At 33.9% G+C, this 18,741-nt stretch overlaps 2 long non-coding RNA genes across 4 annotated transcripts in view; one reads left to right on the top strand and one right to left on the bottom strand.

The window, feature by feature from the left end:
* LOC147829267 (uncharacterized) overlaps positions 1-10,143 on the bottom strand; it is a 12,343-nt gene extending 2,200 nt beyond the window's left edge. Inside the window, exons 1-2 of the long non-coding RNA XR_015449385.1 lie at positions 9,783-10,143; positions 9,516-9,604 (exon numbers count right to left, since the gene is read on the bottom strand). This is a non-coding gene — a long non-coding RNA (uncharacterized LOC147829267). The remainder of the gene's footprint in view (positions 1-9,515; positions 9,605-9,782) is intronic.
* LOC110348128 (uncharacterized) overlaps positions 1-18,741 on the top strand; it is a 1,027,816-nt gene that overhangs the window by 893,916 nt on the left and 115,159 nt on the right. The window lies entirely within an intron of this gene.

The raw sequence follows: 18,741 nt of genomic DNA, 5'->3' as shown, positions 1-18,741 counted from the left end.
CTCAACATGTGGTGCAGACACTTCCTTCACATCACCTCAGTCCTGTCCACAGCGTTACATTAGGCAGGCAGGAACACTAGAATTATTGAGTGGTTTTGTGTTTGAGACTCTGGTTGTTTCACTAAATGCTTTTTAATGAACATCATAATGTACTTCTAATGTATAGTTTCTCTATATCTTTCTGTGCCCCTTTGAGATTAATATTTAGGTAAGAAAAAGTGTAATTCTTTTAACTTTCAGATTTTATTTTTTATTCCCTTAGTTAACTGTCAATCTTTTAAAAGAATTGTCTTTCAATTTAAAGTTATAGTGAACATTCTCATGAAATGATGACTTACCAGAGGAAGTAATAGCATACAAATAAATATACTAGCCCACTAATAGAGGTATGAATTTCGAGATGAGTTTTTCTTATGTCAGGAATACAATGCAAATGCAAATATTCCCCTGTGTAAAATAATAGCAAATGAAAGGAAATGAACATAAACTACTGATTCAACTGATTGCAATCAATGCTAGTAAGGATGTAGAAATAGATGCTTTAGAAATTTTCAAGGTTACACAATACTAATCCACTATCTTGAGTTATTTAATGTGTCTTCTGCAGACACACATGTTGATGGGTCTTTATTTATATTCTATAATTAATGTCTTGCCTACATATTTTATTCACTAATGGTGAACAAAGTTTGTTGAATGGTCAAAAAATAACTTTTCAAGTTTCTCTTTTATATTTAATTTTTGTCTTCTTTATTGCTACAGCTCTTCTATCACTAAATACAGAAAAAGCTTCTGAAAAATAGTATCATAACAATTTTGACAAATGTAGTTAATGGATTATTCTATTCTTTTAAAATATTCTCCTATCTATATTACATTTCTTACAATTACACTTTTAATAAGAAAAGATAATACATTTTGGTTTGTATAATTATTATTGATTTGCTTTCACTTTTTAAAATGTACTTTCCAAGTAACACAGTGCTCTGGTGCTATTACTTCATCAAGCTTACAGTCATTTTTGCAAAGTGATTTTGATCTTAGTCAGGACTGTGCAAATAAAGTGAATTGATAATCAATAAAAGAAAAATCATATATAAATTGTTTTGATCTATCTATAGCTATATATAGATTTAAGTATTTGTTCTAATGGCAAATTCTCAAAGACCATATTCTGAAGCCTTTGTTCCACTTTTTAAAAAGTGTGTATTAGAAAAGTAAGGAAAATTTGTCATATTTTGAAGTATGTCACTTTATTCTGAGTTATAAATATTTCTTGCATCTGGCTTTAGAATTCCTCACTTAATCATATTAGATGCATTCATAGTGGTATACATATTCCAGGTATTAATATCATACATACTGAAAAAATCATGGAAAAATATGTTTGTCTTTTCTAGTAAGCATCAGTAGATGGTTTTACTAAGTGTGAATCAACTAAACTGGAAGGGTTTTTAAACAATTGGAAATGATAAGAAGGGATAGATAAATATTCTTTCTACCGTTTGAAACACTTGATGGCATTTGATTAAGGATTCAAGTCATTGGCAATTTAGGACTTGCGTGTATTTCCCCATTTTTGAGACCACTTATTATGTGTTAAAATTCATTATAGCAGTTCTTTTTATGTGGTGTGGTTTACAGCTTTCCTTTCTTGCAATATGTTCCAAATCACAACATTATAATACTGCTTCAACTACAAGAACTGTGAGTTGAACTTGCTTTAACCAAAATAGGGAGAAGATTAATTTCTCAAATATTGTTAGAAGTCACCCACCCCCACATCTTGTTGATCCCTAAAACAGCAGTTTATTTCTGTGTTATGGGACCATAAACAGGGACAGTCAAGAAGGGAGGTCTGAGTGGGCTGAAATCTGGTTCATAGGCTGCTCTCCTGGTATCCTCTCCTGGACTTGCATTGAGTGGGAAGAAGGAAATTGTCTCATTGCTGAAAGACAGTGTCCCTTTACCAAGCATTGTAAACAGAGAAACACTCCACCCAGACATTGTGTGGTTTCTGTTTCATTAATGCAGATATTATGTGGTTGTCCCTGCATCTACCCAGAGATGATGCCTTTTTCCAAATTGCAAAGAGCTGAATTTTAGGTCATGGTTATCACAGACTGTTCTAGTGAATCACCAGACTGCATTGCCAAAGGAGAAAAGGGGAGCACCAGAAATCTAGAGAAAAGTTAGAGGTCAAATTATTTGATTTTGGATTAAAAAAACAATCTTTTAAATTCAAGAAAGATACTATAGGTTTGAGAAGAAAAGCTTTGATTTACAGGAGCTTAGTTTTTTGAGTTTCAAAAGGCTAAGACCTGAAAGATAGAAAAAGAGATTGAAAATAGAGTAGATAGAAAACTGAACTAACCCCATAAAGAGGTACATGTTTTCATGTTGGGAACGAAAGGATTATTTGAAGGGAAGAATAAAACTTACACACTGTGTGTGTGGGGGCCTCCAAAGGGCCCTCTAATCTGACCTCCTCTCCAGGCTCCAGTGTTCAGAGATGAAAGATATTTGAGGATCCTAAAAGAAATGAAGCTTGTTCTTTGACTTCCAGAACAAGTCTAAAGAGATGACAAGTTTTGCAGTTACCAAAACACAGACTCTGCACAATAGCTATAAAACTGATGACAATAGCACACACTGTCATAGGTGCATTGAGAGAACTTACTGCTTGCCTATAGCTGCCAATGAGTGTTGCAGAATATACAAAGTGTTCTCTGTGGTTCTATGAAAAGGAATAGACATATTTAGTGAGTGTGAGGCAGACTGAGGGTCTGAGGAGGAGAGAGAGTGACCTCTAAGAACCTAATTATATTGGGATGCCAGACAGCTAGTATCAATAGCTCTAGTAATGCCTTCCCGAGCTGGTGCCTGAATTCTGTTTTAGCCAGGAAGAATTTAGAAGGACATGGAAAAATATATTTAATTGAGAAAACTCTAAAATGATTGTAACATTTTCTTCTGCTTAAGCGTGCATAGTTTTAAATTTAGTCATTGTGAGTTTAAATGAAAACAATTTTGTTTTCTGCAAACCTAAAGGTTTGGCTTACCAAAATTCATACTCTGAGAAAAAAAAGATATAGAAGCTCTGCAAAAGAGAATCCTAGATTGTCACCCAAATTCACCACATTGTTTTAAAACATTCATTAAAGTACGATTACATGTTTTCAAAATTACATTTATTTACCATATTTTAGGAAGTATTTGTCTTCAGAGTTTATTCATTCACAATTACAACCTGAGAAGCCTTGCATTTAGCCAGAAACATCTTCATATCTAATATGAGAAAATTATATTAGGACAGATAAAAGGAATGGTCATCTTGTGGCTAAGCAGGGCTAGATCGCTAGGTTTTACCCCACAACTGCCCTTTGAGGGTATCTCTTTCTCTCCACTGTAAAGTGGGAGAGATTCATCTTGAGCTTGCAGCAAATATTTTTACCTTAAAGGCATAGGCAAGTAAACACATTGATACAATCATTCGTCTGAAAAACAGAGCTATTACTCAGTTTATTAACAGAGAAACACAGAGGGATTAAAAACAAATTTGTCTTTATATATGGATGTTATTATATGGATATTTATCTATATATACTGTGGACTTGGAAGCAGCAAATATATTTTTGTAAGCTCTCAAATGCTTATATCCTTTGGTCAACTTTATTAGTATTTCTGAAGGCTAAGTAATGTTAAAAAACAAATGATTCTATTATTCAGTAAATCACAGTATCCACAGGAAATAGACATAGATAAAGGAACCAAATCCTGTTATAGCAGTGTCCCAAAGTGTAAAGTGAAACATGGCCTTAGGAGTCATCACTGCATATTTTAGAAAATATAATCTTTTTTTCTTGAATGTATTTGCGCAGTAAAATCATTTAATTATAATGTGTGAATGTGTATATAAAGACTTCAGTGAGAACACAAAATCTCTCAGAAACTTCATCTAGAGTGAGACTGTAGATAAAATACAAGGCATTTTTATGCATGGTGTGAAAAAGCTGACTAAAATATTTACGTATTAATATCCCATTGCAAAGATCACTGTTAGCTCATTGGCCTTAAATTATTCACTAGGTTCAATGGATAGTATTTTTGGCTGCTGCAGTCAGACCTTATAAATACATTTCTAAGGTCACACACTCTATTTTTCAGCTAAATATTTCTCCCTCTTTTCCCTTTTAAAAGTGAACATTAAATGAAATTACCTGACATTCAACCTTAGTGAGTCAAATACTTTTTTGAACCACAAATGAGACTACAAGGATGTCATTTTGGGAGAAATAGGGGCTTTTGGTAACAGGTTTTATAAATATTATTTTTTAAATGGCAATCACAGCAGTAACTTTCTTGTTTAAGAACAAAAATTATCATATCAAAATATAGTTTCCAAAATATTTTTCGATTACTCAGAGTTCATAGTCTGACATAGACAGGCTACCTTTATTATTAGCATCTTTGCATACTACTTTAAATTACTTGTCTCTATGTCTTGCCATGTATTAATTTAAACTATGGCATATTAATCTGAAAAGTAGGAATCTCAGCATGGGACAGAAGGAACTTTTTTTTGGTTCCTTCTAAATTTTATTTTGCTTTGAATTCAAGAATGGTTAAGGATATGCTTCATCATAGTGGCATTACAATAACCTGCCAAGAATAGCCTCATTCAGATCAAAAGAGTCAACATAGAATTGAGAATCTTGTGTCCCTTTTACCCAAACAGAAGTTTGGGAAAGTAGGAGACAAAATTGAACTTTTGACCTGTGGTTGATCTTGAGAAGTCAGTTTCCATTTATGCTTCAGTAAGGTCACCTGTGAATGTCAAGTAAGCTCACATTTCCAAGCACAAGTGCAATGAACATAGTATGCAATATACGTTTCAACTCTCAGTGTGTAAGGAAGTTTCTCTGAGTCAAAGGCTGGGCTTCTCCATCCTCTGAATGTGTCTTCCTAAGCATAGTGCAATTTCTTCCATGGGTAATATGCCAATTCATATCTGATTATGAGTGCATCAGATAAGTACATGTATCAACTAGGCAGTTGTCCTATATTAGCAATGCTTATACACTCTCCCAGTCCTAGAACTAGGCCCCAAACTTCCAGAAATGTATACTTCTCTGGATCAACCTCATTTCACTTTTTAGTGCAAAGCTACGTTTCACTTTCTCCAGACAGGTGTCAAATTGACATTTTCCTTGTGTCCTCAGCTCACATGGCCATGCTCTCTAACTTACTTCTTGGCTCATGAATCTCCTTTCCATTTCCGCCTCAGTTCTCTAAGGAGCCCTAAGACTCTAGCTGCCAAATAGATAGGCTGCTTTTTAAGGGACAGTTTTAAAAGCATGAATAGTTAGTAGATAAGAAAAAACTAAATCTTAAAAAGAAATTCATGAATACATGCTTCAGAAATCCTGGGGGACAACTACATGTATATGCAATCATAGTGTTCTGGAGGGGAAAATAGGGCTTGGATTGTTAGCTAACTAAGAAAATTACAAATGATCATCAAGATATAGTTCTCGTATCTTAAGATCTGTTATTTAGAGAAAGACTGATAAAGGAGACACAAGACTAAGGTTGTAACTCTAAATATAGATGAGAAAAGAGGAAGAGCACGAGTATGAATTCAACGAACAGTTATGGAGCACTTACCATACTCCAGGCCCTTTGCCCCATCCTGGATATACAGGCTGAGCATCCAGAGGATGTAACCCTAACTTGGACGACAGAAAAATGCATTTTTTTTGTACCGGGGATCAAATTTAGGCCCTTGGACTTGCCAGGGGGCTTGGCAGGTGCATTTGCACCGCTGAGCTATATGCCCGGCCCTGAAAAATGCATTTTTGAACACTTGACATTTAAGATAAAATTCTGAGTCAACACACAGACATTTGGAAAAGCATTGTTGTAGACTGAAGAATGTTGTATAGCCATAAGCCTTTCACCTGTGATTCATATCTTGGATGAAATATCTCTCAATCATATCTAACTGCCTTCACTCTGGTTTCATGATCACCAAGCAATCACAAAATTACTATAACTCACCAAGGTCTCATGAAACTGGGAAAGCAGACACTTTAAGCCATTCACATACATACAAAAATTCTCATTAACTGGAATCAGAAAATCATTTAATCAATTGCCATGCCATCTTATACTTCCGAGACTTTTTTGAAATTAGTTAGGGAAGAACCATAAAGCCATGGTGAAAAGACCATATTCTAGGTGGGGCCAAAAGAGAAATTTCTGAACTGTCGATTTAGCTCTCTGCATTCCCTAAGTTAACTGGTGAGTGCTTTGGTACCATAGGGACTAAGGACTTCTTTGAGAGGCCATATAGCATTGAAGTAGAGAGAGAGGGCCTCACAGCAGACCACCTAAGGTCTTATTTTACTTTTGCTACCTATATGTTTTTTGTTCCTAGGCAAGTTACTTGACCTTTTCTTGTTTCTGGTACCAATTCTGGGAAGGTAAGTAAACTATTTGCTACTTCTTTGTACTGTGGAAAGCAATAAATTATGTAATTGATGAGGCTATTTAAAAAACATTAGGTTTATAATAGATATTTACAATTGGATTTATTTTTATAAATATCTATTTATATGTCTGTCTCCAATGTTTACCTAACCATTTTATCCTATAGTATAGGAAGCACTGTAGTGTGTAGTAGTAAAATACAATAGTATATACTACGTACAGTATTTACTGAACTAATACTAAGTTAATATTCAATAACTTTTCCATTTCTGAGCATGGTTACTAGTGAAAGCCTGCTAGTACTTGTATGAGCAGAGTGGTTTCATTTCCCCTAAATTAGGCCACCAGGAGACTAGGTGCTTGCAGTTCCAGGTGTCTACTTGAAAAAAAGTGTTTTTTAAGGATAGTTTTGTGCCTCATAATACTATACATGGTATATGTAGGGCATACTATGTATAGTACTATGCACACAGTATATACATTTGCATTTCCCTTATATAAAAAATTTGGTTTGAAGAGCTTTCCTACAATTATTTGGCATTTATTTTTCTGTTTCTGCATGTTTTCTATGTCTTTACACCAACTTAGTTTTGTGTTTATTTTCTTATTGGTTGTTGAAAATTCTTTACATATTCTAGATACCAATTTTTGGTTACTGCAAATAGTATCTCCTTGATAATGTCTTCTTTTTTATTCTTTCCATCGTGTCTTTCATTTCATTCAGTGCTTAATTTTAATGCACACAATTTATTCAATTAATATATTGATCTTTTATTATTTCAAATTCTTTGAATATTTTTTAAAAACATAATTTATGTTAATATCATGAACATTCTCTGATGTATGCTTATTTGCACAGAAATAATCAGTACATTTAGAATTTTATATAAATAGGACTCCAATTTGCTTTTTGCTTGCTTATTTTTCATCAAGGATAAGAAGTATACAAGTTCCTTTTACTGAGTTATCCAGCATATTCTCAATATCTGAAAATCTGAAATGTTAATTCTGTATTCATGTATGTATGTATGTATGTATGTAGGTCTTTTGAGAGACAGAGGGAGAGAGAGAGATTTGCAGTTCTTTATTTGCTAAAACTAATGAACCTTGGTGACATACTGTTATCACCAAGTCCTTAAACTACCATGAATAAAAATCTTTTCTGTGATTATTCTAAGAAAGGCTTCCCTAAGATCAAGACTAGATAAGATATCCCTATTACTCTACACTTTTACTTTACTGTATGTGACACAATTTAAGCATAATTTTCTTAGATATTATGAACTAATGTGAGTTTAAGGATTTCATTTATCATTGTGGCATTATTTATGTGGATTGTAATATGTTGTTCATTCTCCAAGATTCATTTCACTTGTCACCATTTCTATGAATTTTTTAAACTCTCCAAACTTTTTGAATATCCATGTATGAGATCTTTCAGTAATTTTCCCCAACCTGATCCAATTCTGCAGATAATGTCTCAACAGATTTCCCCAAAGAGCTAGTGCAAGAGCTCATGTGATCTGCTCTTTCATCACATTTGAAATGGACCACTGGTAAGAAAATGGAAATTTGGATACAGAGATAGTCTGGTAAATGTGAGGAAGAGAATTGTTATAATTTGTGAATAAGCTATCAGATTTTTAAATAAACGTCTATTCTATTTCTTCATCATTTTACTGACTAGCAGTATATTTTAAAAAAATATTTAGATAGGCATGATGGCACAAGCTTGTAACCCCAGCTACTCAGTAGGCTAAGGCAGAAGGATTGCAATATTAACCCTAGCCTGGGCAACTTAGCAAGACCCTCTCTCAAAATAAAAATGTACAAATAAAATAGGGCTGGGGACACAGTTTAATGTTCTCTGGGTTGAATACTCAGTACTCTCCCCTAAAAAATAGGAACCTACTAATTAAAGCATGGAGGCCAAAAACTAGAACTTGAATTTAATCCTAGAAATATCATACTTTAATTTAGACATTACACAGGTTATTTAACCTCTTTCCTTTTGTTCACTCATTTGTATAATGGGAAAATATATAGCATTTGATGAATAGGACTGTGAGAATAAATGACTGAATTTGTAAAACACTCTAAGCAGTATCCAATGCATAAAAGGAATACAATAAGTGCTTGAGTAAAAAAATCGATAAATAATAAATATTAGGCATTTTGTTATTATTACATAAGTCAAGTGTCTAGCAGAGGACACAGGTCAGAGTTTATGATCCACAAATTGAATTACTTTTTCCATTCTGACCCCGAGCTACTTTTTCAATCTATGCATATAAATTTTTTCTTATTTTTAAAAAATAATCTTTGCTTTTCTGTATCTGCATTTATTTTCTGTTTATTCAAAACTTTCCTATCAATACAAAGATGTGTCAGAAGACTTAACCAGACAAAACAAAATGCCCATTATTTCATATTAGTTCTACATATTCAACATTTTCCATGTAATTTCTAACATTTACCTATAATAATATTAATTATGAATGAATAACGTGTTTATGTAGGACAAATGAACATATATCACCTTAGATTATAAACTTTAATATTTCTTTGAGAATAATGTGACTTTATTCACACTGGCAAATTGGAATTTTTCTCCCTTACACAGAACAAAGAACCATAGAACAGAAATGGACAAAGTAAAAACCGTGCATTTGGTGCCAATTTAGTCTATTTGGGCATATATTTTTCTAACTAGAGTGGAGTTTCCTCCAATTAAACTATGCTACCACTCACATCAACAGTTTTGTGGAACTGGGAATAAAGGACTAAGATTTCATAAGTCAATGAAAACAGACTGTCAAATGAAAAAAGATCAATCCTAGGCCATTTTCATATATATATATATATGTTTTGCTAAATCTCCTAGCTATGCAGTTTTCAACACCAGAAAATAAGATTAGCATCCCTTTTTGCCCAACACCAGCTGATTGCAGCACGGCAAAGCAATCTTGGGTGAGCATTGTACTTTCCATTGGGAAGGATACTAGAGACAATGAGAACTCTACCTCAGTCACATTCTCCATTGCTGCCTTCAACCAAAACTCTTCTGTGGAATCATAGCCAATCTCTCCATTAATCCTACCAGATGTGGCTCCTAGAAAATCACAGAAGTTCATAGTAATTGTCATGAAGAAAAATACCACCACAGAAATGTCATACAAAATTACCCAGCTCCTAGAAAGTTTTAAGTCTTCAATATATACTAAACAAAATAAGGGGAAAAAATAGAGTTTTGAGGTTTTCATATGAGAAATTAAAATAAGAATACTCACCCTACATTCAATTTCTGTTGTAAAATTTGGTAACTCTATTTCCCTGTGCAGAATAGAGCACCAAACCCTCTTTGTATTGTCAGTTGATACAAGAAACTGGAAAATGGAAACTGAAACCCATAATTACATTGTTCTGACAGTTGAGTAAGACTTTTCCCTTGGAGCTAGAATTTTTACTAAGCAAGACTTATTATCTACTCAGATTTGAAAGGGATGATTTTAAAATGTGAATTGAAAACCTCAACTTGGAGAATCCTATGACTAAGCTCTACCACACTTTCTTACACAGAAGCCACGGAGTGTCACTTAAATGTGTAAGTGACATGATAAACTTCCCACTCTCCTAAGAATAGAGTTATCCCTGGACCCTGTTATCTCACAACCAGAAGGTACAATATGATAATGATACTGTTTAGTACTAGTGCTGAAGTGGGCAGGGGTGGAGGAAAAGCTGCAAGCATTTTAACTAGAAAGAAAATCAAATTAAAATATTAATTTACTGATTAATATAACATTAGCTGACCTATTTTCTCCAGCTGGTTAAACAACAAAGACTTGTGAAGCTAAATAACTGCCTAAAAGATAAATGTTTTAAGAATTCCCAGGGAGATGTTTAGCTCCTTCGTACACATTAAAGATATGCCTTGCATATATTAGACAGTTTTTTGCTTTCTGTATTCAAACATTCTGTTTAGATTTATTAATGCAGTCTGAAGAGTTGGGATTTGATTAGGGATTCCTCCTTGTCCTAAAACTATAACCAATAGTTGGCAGTTTTCTTCTCCTTGGTGATTTATTGTAGAATTTATGAGCATTCACTTTCTTCCAAGATAGTGAATCAGGTCACACTTGAAAATTTATTTTCCTAAACTACTCATAAATTGAGATAATATTGATTTTCAAAATAGAAACCAGCAAATTGCTATCTACATACTCATAGCCCCAGGATCTCAGAAATTCACGTTGGTTTTCAAAGACATGTATTGAAAAAGGGAGCTGGCTTTTGTGCTGAGAATGCTGAGTTAAGTATAGTACAATTCTATTGCTATTACCATACATGGTTACACCACATTTTTCTTTGTAAAGTAAAAAGCTTTTGAACAAAATTTCTGAGTCTTTGCTGAGGTTCAAAATACTGCCAAATAGCTTAACCAAATAAAATAAAATTCACTTCTTTTATTTGGTGCATTCTGATCCATGATCTAAAGAAAGATGATGGACTCCTTAGATTGCCTAAGTGGGGCTCTCTTATAGAAGCATAGAAACAGTTAAGATGGGGCAGCAACAGTAGACAATGGTCCCAAAAGGTTTGATAAGGAGTTGAAATGAAAGTAGAGTTACCCATTGATAGACTATTGGAGTAATGAGAAGAATGATATCTAAAAGACCTCACTTCTACAGATGAATTGGTTCACTGATGACTAACTTTAACTTACCCAATGTGTGGATAAATTCACATTTTGCTTAATATTTTTATTGAACTTAAGTCAGACTGACTGTTAAGTACTCTTTCAAAAGTCTGCTGTAGGGTTAATGAAGATGGAAGTTCTATTTCTGAGGTTTAGTGGTGTTTGTAAACATAAAACCTACAGATTTGTCAGTTTCCTCTCTTTACATTTGGTCTAAGTTTCAGTTCATTAATGTTTGTTTTGAAAAACAGCATTTTTGTTTTGCTTAACTTCCATAGCAATTTGCTGCTTTCTAGATTTCCAATTTCAAAGTCTTTGTTTTGTTGTTTTGTTCAGTGTATGAGCCATCCTTTCCTTTATGCTCCCTCAATCTTATCCCTCCCATGGACATAAATGTGCGTACATGCACAAGTGTGCACACACACAAATACCTTAGAAAATTTGGTTACAATTGGTGCTGCTATGCACAGTACATTGTTCCTTGAACTATCAAGCTTTAAAAAATAACAGCATGTCCAGTAATATAGGATTATTCTGGTAAATATTTAGCTACCAATTCTCTGGAAAGAAAAGAAACTTGTAATATTTAAGGTTTACTGATTTCCCTGGTGTAAATATTCTCACTATGGTCCATTTCATCCTATGGAGGTAACCTGTGGATTTGAGACAAGGTGAACACAATGGCTCTTGTTAACTGTGCGAATGAGGAAAACTCCTGTTCACCTGGACCCCTTCTGAAAGTTGTCTATGTATCTAGAATTATGACAATTATTGAGAATTATGTCAATAACTTCTTCCACCATCTGCCTACAAATAAAGAGTAGGCCTTCATACTATGTAATAAAATAGATTTCCCATGGTCAGTTTCTCTTAGTTGTACCAGAAATTCCTTGCATGTCTAGTATTAATCTGATCCATATTATGTGACCCAGGTGAAACTAAGGGGCAAATATTTTGATGTTCATGTTGATTGCGATGCTATGAATAATGAAATCTTTTGTCTCTTGTCTAGACTTCTTATATCTTCTGCCAGCATGTGTGAAACTATTATAAGCAAATTTAGCCTGAAAGAGAGGTAAAATCAAATTCCATACCCAACAGAGATCTTTTGTGTTGAAATGGGTGGAAACACACATGTTTACACATGTGTAAAAGTAGGCTTTACATTGGTAATGCATAAGAATTTATTTTATTGATCAGATTAGTGGAATACTATGAAATAGTTCTAAGTATAAAAAATTGTTGAAAAACTTCAACTTCCGATACTATAGCAATAATTTTTCATTTTGAAGGATTCATCACCAGTTATATACCAAGTTATTTCACTGGATAATTCTCTTACTTGCTAGCAATTTAGAATTTCCATTATGTATTTTATTTTGTTTTGGGCACTGGGAATTGAACCCAAGTCCTTCACACTAAACTGTACTCCCAGACCCATATATATATTGTCTCACTAATTCATTTCACTAAGGTACCTGAGCTGCGGTTGAACTTTCCATCCTCCCTCCTCAGACTTGCACTGTATTAAGATACAGGTGTGCTCCACCACATCTAGCTGACAATTTTTTAAACAGAATCGAACATCTGTCAACACTGATGTGGAGAGTACTAGCAAGTTCAATTATATGTTCCCGTGTCCAGTCAAATCAAAAGTTTTGTCAATCAAATTTTTAAAATTAATTTTATTGGTAAATTTAAGGTATACAATATAATGACGTTCATCATTGGAAATTTGCACCTTTACATAATCCATCTTGGTTCTTATTTTTTCCCCATTCCACTGCCCTCCATTCAACCACTCCATCCCTCCCTATCTACAATTTTTTCCTTTTCTCATATTAATTCCATTCCCTTCTTTCCCTTTCCCCTACCCATTCCACTTCCCCTTCCCCCTTGCACTTTTTCTTCCTGTTTCACATTATCTATTATACCTTTTAGTCCTTATTTACACTTTCAGTTTCTCACACTAGAGAAACTATTTGGTGTTTATGCATGTGTGTGTGTTATTTATTGCACTTAAGAGTATCGCCTCAATGTGCATCCATTTAGCTATAAATGTCTCTAATTTCTAGTTCTTTATGGCTGAGTAACACTACATATTATTAAAAAACTCCACAATTTCTTTATCAAGTCTTCAGTTGATGGGCAATCTGGTTTTTACCAAGTTTAAGCTATCATGAATTGTGCTGCTATGAACATGGGTGCACATATATCACTGTGATATGATCCTTTTAATTCTTGGGGAAGATACCCAGCAGGGGAATAGCTGGGTCAAATGGGACTTCCAATCCTAGTTCTTTGAGGTATCTCCATACTGATTTCCACAGTGGTTGCACCAGTCTACACTCATACCAGCAGTGGAGTAAGGTTCCTCTTTACCCACAGCCCTGCCAGCATTTGTTATTGGTTGATTTCATGATAGCAGCCAATCTTTCTGGGGTGAGGTGGGATCTCAGCGTTGTTTAATTTGCATCTCTGGAATGACCAGTGAGGTTGAACATTTTTTCATATGCTTATTTGCTATTTCTACTTCTTTGTGTGAGAAATGTCTGTTCATTTCAGATGCCCATTTTTGGATTGGGTCTTTAAATTTGGGAGGTCTAATTTTTTTTTCAGTTTTTTATATATTCTAGATAGTAGACCTTTGTCCGAGGGATAGCAGGTGAAAATTTTTTCCTACATTGTGGGTTGTCTCTTCACACTGGCGGTGGGTTGTCTCTTCACACTGGTGGTGGTTTCTCTTGCTGTGGAGAAGCTTTTTAGTAAGAAGAGATCCCACTTGTTGATTGTTTGTGCTAGTTTAAAGGCAATGTGAGGTTTTGTTCATAAAATCTTTTCCTGCACCAATGTCTTCAAGAATTCTACCTAACCTCTGTTCCAGCTGGTTCAGCATTTCTGTTTTAATATTTAGATCTTTAATCCATTTCGATCTTAGTTTAGTGCATGGTGAGAGATATAGGTCTAGTTTTAATCTTTGCCAAGTTGAAACCCCATTTTCCCAGCCCCATTTATTAAAGAGGCTATCTTTCCTCCAGTGAGGGTGTTTGGCTCCTTTGTCTAAGATGAGGTGGCTGAGTGTGTTTGGAGTTGTTTCTGCAGCTTCTAACCTGTTCCACTGGTCCTTAGGTCTGTTTCTTTGCCAGTATCATGGTGTTTTTTATCACAGTGGCTTTGTAGTATAGTTGCAGGTTGGGGATTGTGATACCTCCCTACCTTGCCTTTATTGCCCAGTATTGCTTGATCTATTCTAGATCTCTTCTTGTTCCAAATGAATTTTTGGATTATTTTCTCCAGGTCTGTGAAGTATACTGCTGGGATTTCAATTGGGATTGCATTGAATCTATATATCGGTTTTTGAAGTATGGCCGTTTTCATGATGTTGACTCTTCCTACCCAGGAGCAAGGGATGTCATTCTATTTTCTGATATCTTCTTCAATCTCTCTTTTCAGAGTGCTATAGTTTTCAGAGACAAGGTCTTTGATTTCTTTTGTTAGGTTGATTCTTACGTATTTTAATTTTTTGGATGCTATTTTAAAAGGAATTGATTGCTCCATTTCTCTCTCAGCAAGTCTGTTTTTTGTGTACAGAAAAGCTATTGATTTTTGTGTGTTGACCTTATATCCAGCTACTTTACTGAATTTGGTTGTTAAGTCAAGAAGACTTTTGGTGGAATTCTTAGAGTCTTCTATATAGAGTATCATGTCATCTGTAAGTAATGACAATTTGACTTCTTCATTTCCTATCTTTATTCCTTTTATTATTTTTTTCTTGTCTAATTGCTGTGGCTAATGTTTCCAAAACTATATTGCACAGGAGTGGTGATAGTGGACATCCTTGTCTTGTTCCTGATTTTAGTGTGAAGGATTTCAGTTTTTGACCATTTAGTATGATATTGGCTGATGGCTTTTATCAGTTTGAGGTAGAGACCATCTATTCCAATTTTTGTAGGCTTTTTATCATAAATGCATGTTGGATTTTGTCAAATGCTTTTTCTGAGTCTATTGAGATGACCATATGGTTTTTGTCCTTGGCTCTCTTAATATAGTGTTATATATTTATTGATTTGTGTATGTTGAACCATCCCTGCATCCCTGGGATGAATCCCACTTGGTCAGGGTGTACGATCTTCTTGATAATCTTCTGCATTCTATTTGCCTGTATCTTATTAAGGATTTTTGCATCTATGTTTATTAGTGAGATTGACCTATAGTTCTCTTTTTCAGTTGGGTCTATCTCTGCTTTGGGGATCACGGTGATGCTTGCTTCCAGGAATGAATTCAGGAGTATTAGTTCCCCTTCAATTACATTAAAGAGTTTAAAGGGTAGTGGCAGTAGTTCTTCTCTAAATGTCTTGTAGAATTCAGCAGTGAAGCTATCAAGACCCGGGCTTCTCTTAGTTGGTAAGTTTGTAATTACATTTTCAATTTCATTGATTGATATTGGGCCATTTAGAATTTTTAGGTCATCTGCGTTCAACTTTGGTAATTTATACGTATCTAGGAATCTGTCCCTTTCTTTTGTATTTTCCATCTTATTGCCATACAGGTTCTCAAAGTAGGTATTGATGATCCTCTGGATTTATGCTATGTCCATTGTAATTTCATGGATTTGGGCCTTTTCTTTCCCTTTTTTGATGAGGTTCACTAAGGGTATGTCAGTTTTGTTTATTCTTTTGAAGAACCACTTTTGGCTTCATTGATTTTTTTGTATCCTTCTCTTTGTCTCCTTTGCATTGATTTCTGCCCTGATCTTTATCATTTCCTCTCTTACATGAGCTTTGAGTTTGTGCTCCTCTTCTTTTTCCAGAAGCTTGAGGTTCAGCGTCAGGTTTTGTAATTGGGCTCACTCTGTTTTCCTAATGTGAGTATTCACTGCTATGAATTTCCCTCATTAGACTGCTTTCATTGTGGCCCATAGATTCTGATATGTTGTATTGGCATTGTCATTTAATTGTAGGAACTATCTGATTTCTTCTTCAATTTCCTCTGTGACCCATTGTTTATTCAGAAGACAATCAAATTTTTCGTCACACTGCTCACATATGAGAACATATTTCTACTGAGCTGAGGCTTCCTGACTGTAATTCACAGAGCCATTTTGTAATACTGGTACTCAGTTACAGTGGATATTTTCCAGGGACAATAGATCTTAGGTCAAATGTTCTGGCCTCAAATGTGAAGGCCTATGGAAGAGAAAGTAGGATTTGATTAAATCAATGCTAGAAATATACATTTGCTTCCATCACCTGTCCCAGAGTCCATATCACTGCAGACTGACATGGAACACCAAAGCCCACCATTCTTTCCTTTTCTTCACCTTTTTTGTCTTTCTCCAGAAACAAATTATTTTGTTACTTCTATCTGTCTATTATCTGTCTATCAATCTATCTATATCTTCTATCTATCTTTCCTCCTTTTATTCCTTCCTTGACAAATTATTTCGTAGCATATATCAAAATATCAGTTTTATATAATAAATATATAAACTTTTCTTTGTCAATCAAAAAATAAGATAAAATCATAGATGTTCAGATAATAAGATAAAACACAATTATACTGAAGCAGATTTAAGGTTTAGGATGTTTTTGCTATTCTTCATTATACTACATAAAATGAGTGTTGATTAAATTTTCAATAAATATTAGAATTCTAAAGATGTCCCTAAGGACATTGATATAGTCTATTGTTTCCTTAGTAGAGTATTAAACATCTAGATCTTGATAAAACTACAAAACAGATACTTAATGAACAATAAAGATTGTGCACATATTAATTTGTAAGTGCTACCCAATGCAGACTAACAAAAATTAATGTTAATCAAGTAATGTTAGTTAATGATACTGTGAAAATTCTTCATTTATGTCATTTACCAGAAGTAAATACTGTAAACTAATTGTATTAAAATAATAGAGTAAGTAATTGTATTAAAAATAATACAATTTGAAACATATTAGTTGTAGCATATTAGAATTTTATCTAGTTTGTTTAATATTGTGTATTATCATGACCAAATGTCATAGATATTTTAAATGACATTATACCAAATAAGAAACATGAGAGAAAAAAAAAACAAGTGTGAATTTTAAAGATAAATGTCAATCTATTTTTAACTCCTTGATAAATTCGCAGAAAGTAAGTTCTCCATTTCTTGGCTGACAACATCGTTCTCACTCACACTCAAAACCTACTTGAGCGCCTTCCTAGTGCTGTGGAAACATCTTGCAGCATTCTAATAGGGCCATGCCCTGTACCCATTGGAGATAGTGTACGCATAAATGGTGCCAAAAATGTGCCAGATAAAGCTCTGATATTTATTTCAGTAGCTTACAATGCATATGAAAAATGCTAGCTTTTAATGTGTCTTCTTTATGAAGGTCTTTGTTCTAATATTCACTCTAAGACTTATATACTGTCTCTCTCCCTTTTCCTCTCTCTTTCTTTCTCTCTCTCTCCTCCTCCTCCCTCCATCCCTCCCCCCTTTATCCAACTCCATTGCCACACATTCCCAAATGTGGTAGTGTCAGTTAGTTTGATGATATCAAGTGCTGTGCCAGTCTACTCACAAGCTGTGATCTGCTGTGGTAGAACTTTTGTAAATGATTTACAGTTTATGGCAGAAGCCAATTTTGAAAACTTATTTAAAAAGGGAAGTAATTCCCTTTTTTCCATTATTTGAACATCTACTTATATAGATATTTTCACAATACCCATTTTACTGTGCAGAACAACCCTGAACATTTGACATTGTTAATTCCATTTTGGAGTGATCTTGCACTCAAATTCACACAGTCAAAGTGACAGAGGAAAATTTTGCCAGGGCTGTATGCTTTTCTATTTTTTCTATTATAATTTAACAAAGTTAAAATGAAGGGCTAACTTCCTGATTGTGTCTCTTTTTTTTTCTGTTAGAAACACGTAAGCATCACTATAAGAGAATGATACATAATTTTGGCCAAACCCTGTGTTAAATGTGGAGCACAAAGATTTGACGGACTAGCACAATGTTGAATGATTTCACATTTTACTTTCCAAAAAATTCATTATAATTTAGTAAGCAACAAAAGATAAAAATACCACATACATATATTACTAATATTTAAAAGTATACCAGAAACATTTTAAGTTTAACAATTTTTGAAAAACTTAGACATGATGAATCATACTACATAGGAAGCAAACATTTAAGGTGAAGTACATCCTAAGAGAAATTCGCCAATAAGTGACAATACCTATATTTTACATTCTTACTTGTTTTTTATTCTTTGGATAATAACCTTTATCCATTTTGCTTCACTTACTTGTTATTTTATCTGTGTTTCCTGCCTAAAATCCCAATATATGTTTTTATTTAATGTGTATCTTATTACACAATAAGGAGATTTCTTATGTCTCACTAGCATTCTGGTGCATAAAGATTTGGTCTGTATAAGTAACTTCATGTTAGCTTTCTGGAAGAAGATATAATTTCTGGAAGAAGATTTAATTTCAATCTAATTTTAGTAGTGGAAAAGCTCTGTTCTCTTTCTTTAAAAAAAAAATCTTTCAAT

Source organism: Heterocephalus glaber, unplaced genomic scaffold (assembly GCF_053883595.1).
Source record: "Heterocephalus glaber isolate CG9 unplaced genomic scaffold, H.glaber_assembly_v1.0 deba00000676, whole genome shotgun sequence".
In the NCBI taxonomy this organism is placed as follows: domain Eukaryota; kingdom Metazoa; phylum Chordata; class Mammalia; order Rodentia; family Bathyergidae; genus Heterocephalus; species Heterocephalus glaber.
Note: the sequence above shows the minus strand (reverse complement) of the source record. Positions and strands in the feature narration are given on the sequence as shown.